The 9,913-nt window shown below is 43.3% G+C and overlaps 1 protein-coding gene across 3 annotated transcripts in view; it reads right to left on the reverse strand.

Moving 5' to 3' along the window:
• The window catches only part of GRIA1 (glutamate receptor, ionotropic, AMPA 1), a 120,270-nt gene that overhangs the window by 23,793 nt on the left and 86,564 nt on the right, over window positions 1-9,913 (reverse strand). The gene's annotated exons all lie outside the window — the stretch shown is intronic.

Consider the following 9,913-nt stretch of genomic DNA (forward strand, 5'->3'; position numbering starts at 1 on the left):
TGGCTGAAAAGCAGAACAGAGGGATGCAAAGAAATGCACATGCTCCTCTTCAGTATAGGCAGTGTGCCTCTCTGTGCTGCTAACAGGGTAGCCAAAGGGCCAGGTGTTCAGACAGAGCTTTGTTCAGAAACACGTGGTCACTTTGGGCTGCTCGGCAGCTCTGGTGAAAGGCAAAGTCATCCCTCTCCCACAGTTTTGCCAGCTTTTGCTACAAGGGAAAAAAATCAACTCTCTTCATGCCTTTGAGCAAAAAATTCACTGTAAAAAATGCTCTTCATGTATTTTTCTCACTTTGGTGACATTTGTTCGCTTTGTTGAGGAAAACTCGCAAGGTGACAAGCACAGAATTCTCTCAGAAGCATTTGCAGGAGCTCCCCAGGAGATTCATTACTCAGGAACTTCCTCAACCTTAGGTGCCCCCAAATTTAACAGCACTCATCCTTCTTTTTCAACAACAGCCTATTGTGCTATGTCCTTTGCTGTGTGGCTGCATTTCATATGCTCCCCCTCAGTCTTTTCTTCAAAAATCTGCTTGATGAAAAAGCTTTTAAAAGCCTATATGCTACCAGTTCTCCATTGTTTCAAAATCTTCAGCCATCCACACGTGCTCACAGTTTGGAGCTTCATTTCTGGGACTTCTGAGCAATGTTACAGTAGACTTCCTCCAATGTTCAGACTTCTTCCAGGGTGCCCTGTGTTGGTCCTTTTTGCTGTTTTTTGTCTGTCTTTTGTCAGATTTCCCAATGTGATGAGAGAAAGGCCTGTTCCAAGAAGAGGGTCTGTTCTGCATTGGAAGATTTTCACTCTGATCAATACTCCCAAGTATTCCTCTCCTTTTCTCTCTGATTTCTAATTTAAAATGTGATCCCTCACCAAGACTGTACAAGTTACATTTTCTTTATTTTCACTTTTGAGCCTTTCTTTTTTCTACAAGGGCATTCTATATCTCTCGTTGAAGTGGTAAGGAATGAGTCTCACCTCCCCAGTCAGTGTTTTTTGGAAGTTTTATGTGCACAGAACTGCCTGTCTTTTAACGTTAAAACTCCCAAACTGTGAAAGGAAAACCTGTTCAGTGTTTCTGCTGCCTCTGTTTCACCTGCTAAGACCCACTTGGTGATTTTTTTATTTTTGAAGGCTTTGGAAGCTCCACTGAGATGAAAAGCTGCCCCTTCTCTCCGTTTGCCTCTCTGCAGCCTGAGATCTTGCTTCTTACAGAGAGCTCCAGGAAATGACAGAGGAAAGTTCCTCCTGTGGGAGAGCATCCCATGCGCTTGACTCCTGCACCTTGTAGACCCTTCTTCACACCTCACACCTGCCCACAGTGTACAGGTACTTATTTTTAATGCTTTTCCCTTTCACTAGATGAGGACTCATCTTCCCCCCTCTTCCTCTCTACTCTTCTGTTCACACATTTGCCTTCCATTACTTCTCATCAGGCTGTGTTGGGAGAATTCATTAGTGTATATAACATGCTTTGAAGTTGTGCAAATAACGGTGATGTAACACTTTTGCACTTCTATAGGCTCTTTTATCTGAAGATCAAAGGAGTAAGTTATGACTACCATGATTGCATTATTGCTGCTTAGCCTTTGGATCTAAGGGTAAGCAGCAACTCTTCTGGGCAGGCATTAATCAGAATTACTGGATGATTTCATTAAATAGATTGGAGGCCTTAAATTATGTTGCTGCTGAAAGAAAGGGGTGCGTACACAAGCTGTATGCCCTTTCCTACCATTTGATGATCCAAATCAGGTGGTCCCTCCTTGTTGCTTGGCTCCTTTGATCCAAATGAAAATGGAAGGAAAACCAATCCACCAGCAGGGAGGACTTCAGAGGTGACTCCATGCTCTGCCTCCTCCAACTCCAGACCTCGACCATGCACAGCAAGGCTTTTGTCCTTATTTCTTAGCATGACCCACATTTTGCTTTTCTCAATAAATTTATGCATTCCTGATCTTCTTGTGAGAAGGGGTATGGTGCTTCCCCAGTTACGAGGACAAGTAGCTGGGCTGAAATCAGGGACAAAAGCAGAATAGGTACAATAAATCCCAAATGCCAGTGGTATAAGAGAAGGACTCAGTCTCACAGCGGAAAGCCGTGAGGTGTTGGCCAGCTCTGGGCATTAAACTGGCAAAGAGCAGCTGTGGCTGCTCCTGTGTGTGGTGAGCCAGAACAATCTGAACTGCAGAGTTCAGTGCTCATTCGGCTGTGCAGCCAGAGTGCACGCACATGATATCTCAGTGCTGATAAAAGTGATGTACAGCATATGGAGGAGTTCTTTAAGCAGGGCTTCCCTGTGAAAACACGCTCAGGGTTTCCCATCTTAGCTACAACACTTTCCGGGAGTGCCAACGTCGAAGCAGTGTGTGATAAGCGGCCGTGCAGAGGACAGCACTTCAGGGAGCCGGAGGTCGTTCAGCTCCTCACAACCCGTATTCTTCAACAAAAAACACTTGGCAATCGACCTAACTATTAGGAAGACACAACCTTGCGCAGTCCTGACTGCAGTTCGGAGAATGTTGGACCCCAACTGAGCCACCTGCTCGGGGATAACAGGTTATCATGAGGGAAGAAACTGAAAAGAGAAAGTGTGTTTCTCTTACAGACTGCAAATTGGCAAGTCAGAGCACAGTGTGATAGGGAGCTCGTGGAGCTGCAGAGGGTCTCCTGCTGGTGTCATGGAGAAGGTTATAAATCTCAGAGGCTCTCGTATAAATCTCGTGCCATTCATGACCCTCAGCCAGCGCAGAGCATTAGGACCACAAGAAGCACATACTATTTCCATGCCAGAGATAAAAACTTTTTGAAAGATTAAAAATGTGGGAAATGCACTTTCCTCCCTGCTATTTTTAACTTCTGTTTTCAATCAGAAATCTGATAAACATTTACTTAGTCCTGAATAAAGAGATTGCAGATATATTTTTAGCTTAATAAATCTGATTTTAGATCAAGTGTTTGACTTATCTTAAACACAGCTGGTGGAACGATTAGTGAATGTCACTCAATGAGGGGACTTTGAGCAAATTTCTTGCTGTCCCCCAGCAACCTCAGAGTTGTGGAAGAGTGACTAGATGTGCCTGATAGGGAAACCATTCTGAGGATGTGGCTTCCAGATCAATAGAGGAAACATTCATTACCTCTGCAGCATTTAGAAATTTTCTGACAGCACAGCATAGAAATTCAAAAGACTATTTTTTCCTTTACAGATGAAAATGCATGTATCTGATAATATTATCTCAGTTGGTTATTTCCGAGTCCTATGTATCCTTTAGCATTTTTCCGAATGAAAAAAAACGATAACAAGGATGACTATTTAGAAGAATTTCCATTTTCTCCTGGCTGCCACATTTTGGTTGCCATGGAAGTGCACAAACTCCAAAGGGGACTGTTTAGTTAGATATTGTGCAATTTGTCAAGCTGCTCCTCTGGTGAGTCACTTTCCCTGGCTAAGTGCATTTCAGAAATAAGTGTGGTCATCAGTTCCTGGTGATTTGCAAGTATTGCTGTTACCCTGTGACCTGAATTTCCTCTCCCTGGACATAATTAAATCTGCCAGGTAGAGATAATTGCAAAATCATTTGGTACAATTTTAAAAGGAAAGAAGATTTTCCAGGAGTTGAAATCCTATTTTTTGTTTTTTACTTTTATTCTTCAAGAACAATGCCAGCTCACCAGTTCAAGCAGACTGCCAAAAAAAAAAAAATCCTAAGTTTTGCCCCCAGGAATAAGCCTCCTGGATTCACAACACGTTGGAGAAGGAGCAGGGTTGCTGAACCAACCTTGTCCCCAGCCTGGCTTGGCTGCCGAGTGCCCTAGCAAGAGCTGCAGGTTGCATGAGTTTCCCAAGGAAACGACAAACTGCTGCTTCCCTCATTGCAAAAATGTGCCCTGATCTCACACAGAGAATTCAGCCAGTAGTCAGAAACCCTGTCTGTCGGAGCAAGGTCAGCATCTCCCATGTCCCAAAGAGGCCGTCACCCACAGACCTCTCTGTGCAAACAGTGTGAGGAAGGAAAAAAGCACAAATCTTTCCCTGTTGCTTGTGGGACTCCTGCCTTGGGAGAGCTCCCTCAACTCTCCAGGGCAAGTCAAGTCCTGGTTAAGATTACAGTGGGTACTGCAGGGACTGTGCCAGAACTGTGCATCAGGCCAAAAAGACGGGCAGATGCTTGGAGTGTCAGAGAAGATGCCTACTGAAGTCAAGAAGAGTTGCCAAATAAACAGTGAGGCTCAGCCTTCACTTCGGGAAAGAAATATAATCCTTTTAATTGTGAAATGCAGCTGGTTCCGATTTCCCTAATTCTGAATTTTTAGCAAAGTAAGTGTTCTCTAAATGTAAGTTAACAAATGACAGACAGAAATAATTCCCTTGAAACAACCCAAATCAAATCTCTCAAAAAAAAAAAAGAAAATTTTTGTCCTAACCAATTTCTGATTTAGATTTTGTCTAAAACTGGATAATTTCTTTCAATACCAGAAATATTTTGATGAAATTTAGAAGTGCTTCTACTTTTCAAAATCTCTAGAGGCTAGTTCAGGAAAAAAAAACCTCAACAACTTGTGAAGCAATTTTGCTGTTATTTCCACCAGCTCTATGGCTGAAGTCTCCTGTGATTTTTTTTTTTCAATTGATCTAAAAAGAAATGTAAATAAAGAGGAAAAACAGCAGAAGAAAATGTTCAGCATTAATTACAGGTAGGTAATAAACACCCTACTTGCTCTTCCATAGACAAACCCACACGATGCTGCAAAGGAATGCAGTGAAATGCAACCCTGCATAGATCAGCCAGAGTACACTGTTTCCATGTCACTGAAAAGAAGTAACGATGTCCACAAGCTGCCTATAAATAATAGATCATATCTATTGACTGGATGGCAGCCAGCATTTATATCTCTCCTTCCCACCTCAGAGTGGCTTCATTCATCATCTCTGGGAGCAACCCTCCCCAGGCAGGGGGGTCACTGCTGCTACCTGTCACTGCAGCCTGCACTGGGCTGGGCTCTGCAGGCAAGTGAAGACCTGTTTAACTCTTTATCCCAAAGAATATCCCAGCTGAAGGGTGGGTCTCATCTTGTGCAGCGTCTCGTGGCAGGCACAGGCTTTTGGGTGCTGGTGTGGCCCAACCACTTCCCAGCAGTGGTCCCCTCTGGCACCTTGCACGGACCAGCACAGGATCTCCTCCTGCTCATGCATCCCTCCTGATGCTCGAAACATCCCCTCGCAAGTCTGGCGCTCTCCCAGGTTTTCAGCAGGCTGTGCTAAAACCTTTCTCCATCGTTTTACTTCCAGGGTACACTGACCAAGGCATCTCCAGCTCTGTTCTCAATCATGAGATGAGAATAAACAATTTCAAGCTGAGTTGTCCAGGTATCATGACACGATACCCCACTGTCATGATATGACTACACATTTCCCTTCTACTCATGGTATGTTTTGATCTGAATCCAAAATATATGTTTTGATTCCAGATCACAGTGTAAAGAGAGCCCTCACAAAGCCGGGTTTATTTTTTGAGATCTCTGTTTAATTTTCCTCTGGCAGGGCACAAAGGATGGCTGCATTTCCTGAGCAATACTGTGCGATATTTATCCTCCTGTCAAATTCCAGTGGGGACAAGACTCTTATAGTCACTCAGCTGAGAGAAACTGTGTGTATCTCATGGTATACTCAAAGGAAGAATAAATACCTTTCTGTAAGATCTGTTTTAGCCAAATGTATTTCATTTTAGTCAAACATAAGTTTTCTGAGTCACAGGAAGAGTAACTGGATTAAATTTAATAGTCTCCAATACACAGAAAGTCTCTTTTGGGCTGAAACCATATGAAGCAACACATTTTGGGATAACAAAACACAGAAGATCAAGCTTAGGAAACAGACAAGAGACATATATATCCTGCTCCCTGCATTTTTGTTCTTTTCATAACAATCAAATAATTGGTTTTGTAGAAAACGACGGGGTAGATGAAAAATTCAGATATCTCGTTTTCCTGCAGAGGAGGTCGAGAAGCCCAGACATCCCCTCGGTCTCCTTCTGACCAAGCAATGGCAACAACGTGCTGGGTATTAGTGAGGTCCTGCTCTCCACAGCTGCTACACACTGAGGTTATTTTAAGCTCTGAAGACAATTTATCAAATTACATTTCTGAAAAACAGTACAATGTGAGATATATTTACTTCACATTTTGCAGCAGGCTCTCTCTATTGGCTGCGGGATATTTATTACCTCGGATGCCTGCTCTGAGAATCTTCTTTTTGGGTCTGTATTTCATGTTTAATGAGTGCTTTTGCAATTTCATGACTGTTTTCTGAAGTTAAGGTGGCACTTTGCAAAGGTTTATGGTCTACTTCAGACTTCGCTGATTTCTGCCCATTACTATGTACATGAAACTACTCACAACTCCAAAGTGTTGCTTCTCCCCTTTTCTGCTGTGCATCAGCCAGTGCTTTGAAAGTACAGACTTTAAGGGCAATGATAGGGACCATCTCACCTCAACCAGGACAAATTAGTCCATGTAGCAGTGACCGAACCACATCCAGTGAGGCCACTGGTCAGTGATGGCGCAGAAGGGGACTGCACAGTGGGAAACAGCCAAGAGCTTAAAGCCTCCTTTGGTTGAAGCTATGTATCTACAGTTGAGTCATTCCATTTAAGACTTAGTAGGGACAGATTCTTTGCTCATGTTCATGTTGCAGCATCCAAAGGCCCAACACAGACTGCCACTAGATCCAGCTGGAACACTCCGTGACTCGTTACTGCCTGGCCTTTGTTACAGTCACCCAGTCTACGCCTAGACATGAAGGCTTCAGAGCTCCAAGAAGACCAGCTGACCTCATGCCCAGCAGCCTTACTCCTCAGGAGAAGATGCTATGACCACATAACTCACAGCCATGCTCTGTCTTCATAGAATCATCAAATGGCCTACACTGGAACGGACCTTAGAGATCATCTAATCCAACCTCTCTGTCATGGGCAGGGACACCTCTCAACTAGATCAGGTTACTCAAGGCTCTGTCCAACTTGGCCTTGAACACCTCCAGGGAGGGGGCAGCCACAACGTCTCTGGGCAATTTATTCCAAAGTCTTGCCATCCTTGTACTGAAGAATTTCTTCCTAAGGTCCAATCTAAATCTATTCTCCTTTAGCTTAAACCCATTTCCTCTTGTCCTGTCGCTGGACACTCTTGTAAAAAGTCCCTCCCCAGCCTTCCTGTAGGTTCCCTTCAGGTATTGGAAGGCAGCTATTAGGTCCCCCCAAAGTCTTCTCTCTTCAAGACTTTTTTCAAGTCTTGGCCACATGCAGGTCATCAGATTCACAGTGCATCTTTGAAGTGCTGGTTAGGTTGTGACCAGCATGCTTAAAAGCCTGATTAAAGTTCTGGCTAGTAAGACCATCCTTAAAAAGGACACCACTTTCCTTCAAAAGCAAATTTTTGTCTCTGTGGGGGACCGAAGTTCCCTGGGGACTGGTCTGAAACTGAGGAACGCACATTTACAAGAGCAAGGACTTGCTGCAAACCTCGCCACCCGCTGTGCTGAGTGATGTGTCTGCAGTTTTGATCCTACATTTTTTTAATGATAAATACATAGTGGCATATGCACTTAAAACAAGCATGCTCTGGAAAAAAAGCACAAACCTCCTGACAATTTTCCCCTACTCCTTCCCAAAACAAAACTGAAATAAACAACCCAAAACCTCTAAAAGAACAAAATACACCCCTGCACTTGCTCCTTCCTGCTGGGGAGAGAATGACAGAACAGATGTACAACAGATTCTATTTATGTTTGTTAATATATTACTGGGGAGATGCTGAGAGATTGTAGTGATAAGTTTAGAAGCAACCGCATAGGAAATATATTGGAATAGAGCAGATCCCCCACCTGCCCACAGTGTCGTTCTACCAAGCATTCACTGCTACGTGATGTGTCACAGAAATCCTGCACTAGGTTCATGTGAAAAATACATGTGAAATATGGAGCGCACCCAGAGCCTTTCTGTACAACAGCATCCTACGGAAATTCTCAGTCTTCTGCTTCCTCTTTGCTTTCACATTTCACAGATATGTCCCCCCTCCCCTTGCAACCGTCTCAAGGAGTACTCACAGTACTGGGAGTTTTAATAATTCCCATATTTCATCTTTCAAATTTTGTCTTCTTGTAAATATTTGTAGTCAGAAAGTGTTCTTGTGCTCCATGGGAAAATATGGGTTTCAGTGAAATTGTAATGTTCATTATCAGGAGGATAAAATTAACAACATTAAAATAACAATGACAGAATCGTTCTCGTTTCCCATTTCAAAGCAAAAATAAATTCAAAGCAAAATAAAACAACACTTTGAAATGGTGATTCAAAGAGTGTTGTTTAGCTAGAGCAAATCTTGTTATTTGAATCAAAACCACTGACCTTTCCCTGACGTTTTTTATTAAAGCTGTTTCCAAATTTGCTATTCTGCAAATTCTCAGCTTTTCACCTCTCCACGCTTCTCTTTGGAGCAGAAACTGGCTATTGAAATGTCCCCAGAGGAAGACATTCTCTTTACTAAATAAGAATAGTGATGACAAGAGCAACAACAAGAATGAAAATCACAATAACCTAATCCGAATGCAGGAGGCTGTGTTACAAGACAGTGATAAAGTTGATATTCCCTCAGCTGGGAAGACTTTCCGAATGCTCTGCCTGGACCCCTACTAATCAATGATCAGACAATAAATTATATTCATAAGAGTTGTCACCACCCAAGTGCCCTGCAGGCTCTTATTCCCCCGCTATCACAAGCTCATTAATATCTGGAAAAATTGGCAGCCAATACCCGACAAGCTGGTGCCTGATCCCCCCTTGCCGTCCCGCGGGAGCCGCGCAGAGCTGCAGAGTTATCTCCGCTTGCTGATGGAGCCGTGCCTCCTCCTCGTCCCACGAGCTCTGATGCCATCCCAGCACGCATAATATTAACTTCTGCCTGCTGTGTTCACCCACAAGACACATATCGCAGCTGAAATTCTCTTTGGGGAGAAGGGAAATAAAGCCCCAAAGAAGGAAGGATGGGGAAAAAAGAAAACTAAAGGCCTCAGTGCTGGCTGCTTGTATCAGAGTAGCACTTTCAGATGTCACCATGGCATGCAATTGCAGAAAATGTATATGCTGCCTGCAAATTCATTCTTGTGACTGGCAGTGCCTTCAGTTTGAGTCAGACCTGGCCAAAAACATTCTTAGCCTAAACTGGGACAAGTGTGGAGAGGATAAGGAACAGCCGTGTCCTGCAGCATCTAGCAGCTTTGGTGCTTGACCTGTCCACGTGCTCTCCCTCCAACCAAGAACCAGAGAAGACCTCTTGGGAGTGATGGATACATAAGATCCACATCTCAAGCCACAGGTCCTTAAGCCCTTTTCAGCTTCAAAACCACTAAGTACACCTGCCCTGGACACAAAACATGGGAGGTGTCAAAAACCTTATCCCTGGATCACCTCTGATCCTGCCTCATATCAATATACACATACCACAAGAAAGATCCCTTGGTTATTACAGATAGACCTACTGGACACACAATTTATGCAAATAAAATAAGAGAATTTGTCAGAGCCCCACTTGTAGCTATTTGGTTCCCTCGCTTTTAATTTATTTTTTTGAACACCTTTGTATGAAAGAGGTGTTGAGAAGATTCGTCTATCATGGGCTCCTGCAGTAAGCAAAATCTCTGTAATAAGACTTGTGCAAATATAGCTCTCAAAAATGAAGGTGGCGTTTGCAGACATTATTTACAAATAAGTCTCTGCCAGTGTCTCTATCACAGATTTATTATCTTCTGCATTTCATGAAGTTTTCCAGCCACCTTATACTGTTCTGGTTTTCCCAAGAAAAATTATCTAAAATTCATCACAAGAGTCATTCACCATCAAATTCCTTTGGACTTTGGGTC

The sequence above is a fragment of the Apaloderma vittatum genome, unplaced genomic scaffold, assembly GCF_000703405.1.
Source record: "Apaloderma vittatum isolate BGI_N311 unplaced genomic scaffold, ASM70340v1 scaffold8610, whole genome shotgun sequence".
Lineage (NCBI taxonomy): Eukaryota > Metazoa > Chordata > Aves > Trogoniformes > Trogonidae > Apaloderma > Apaloderma vittatum.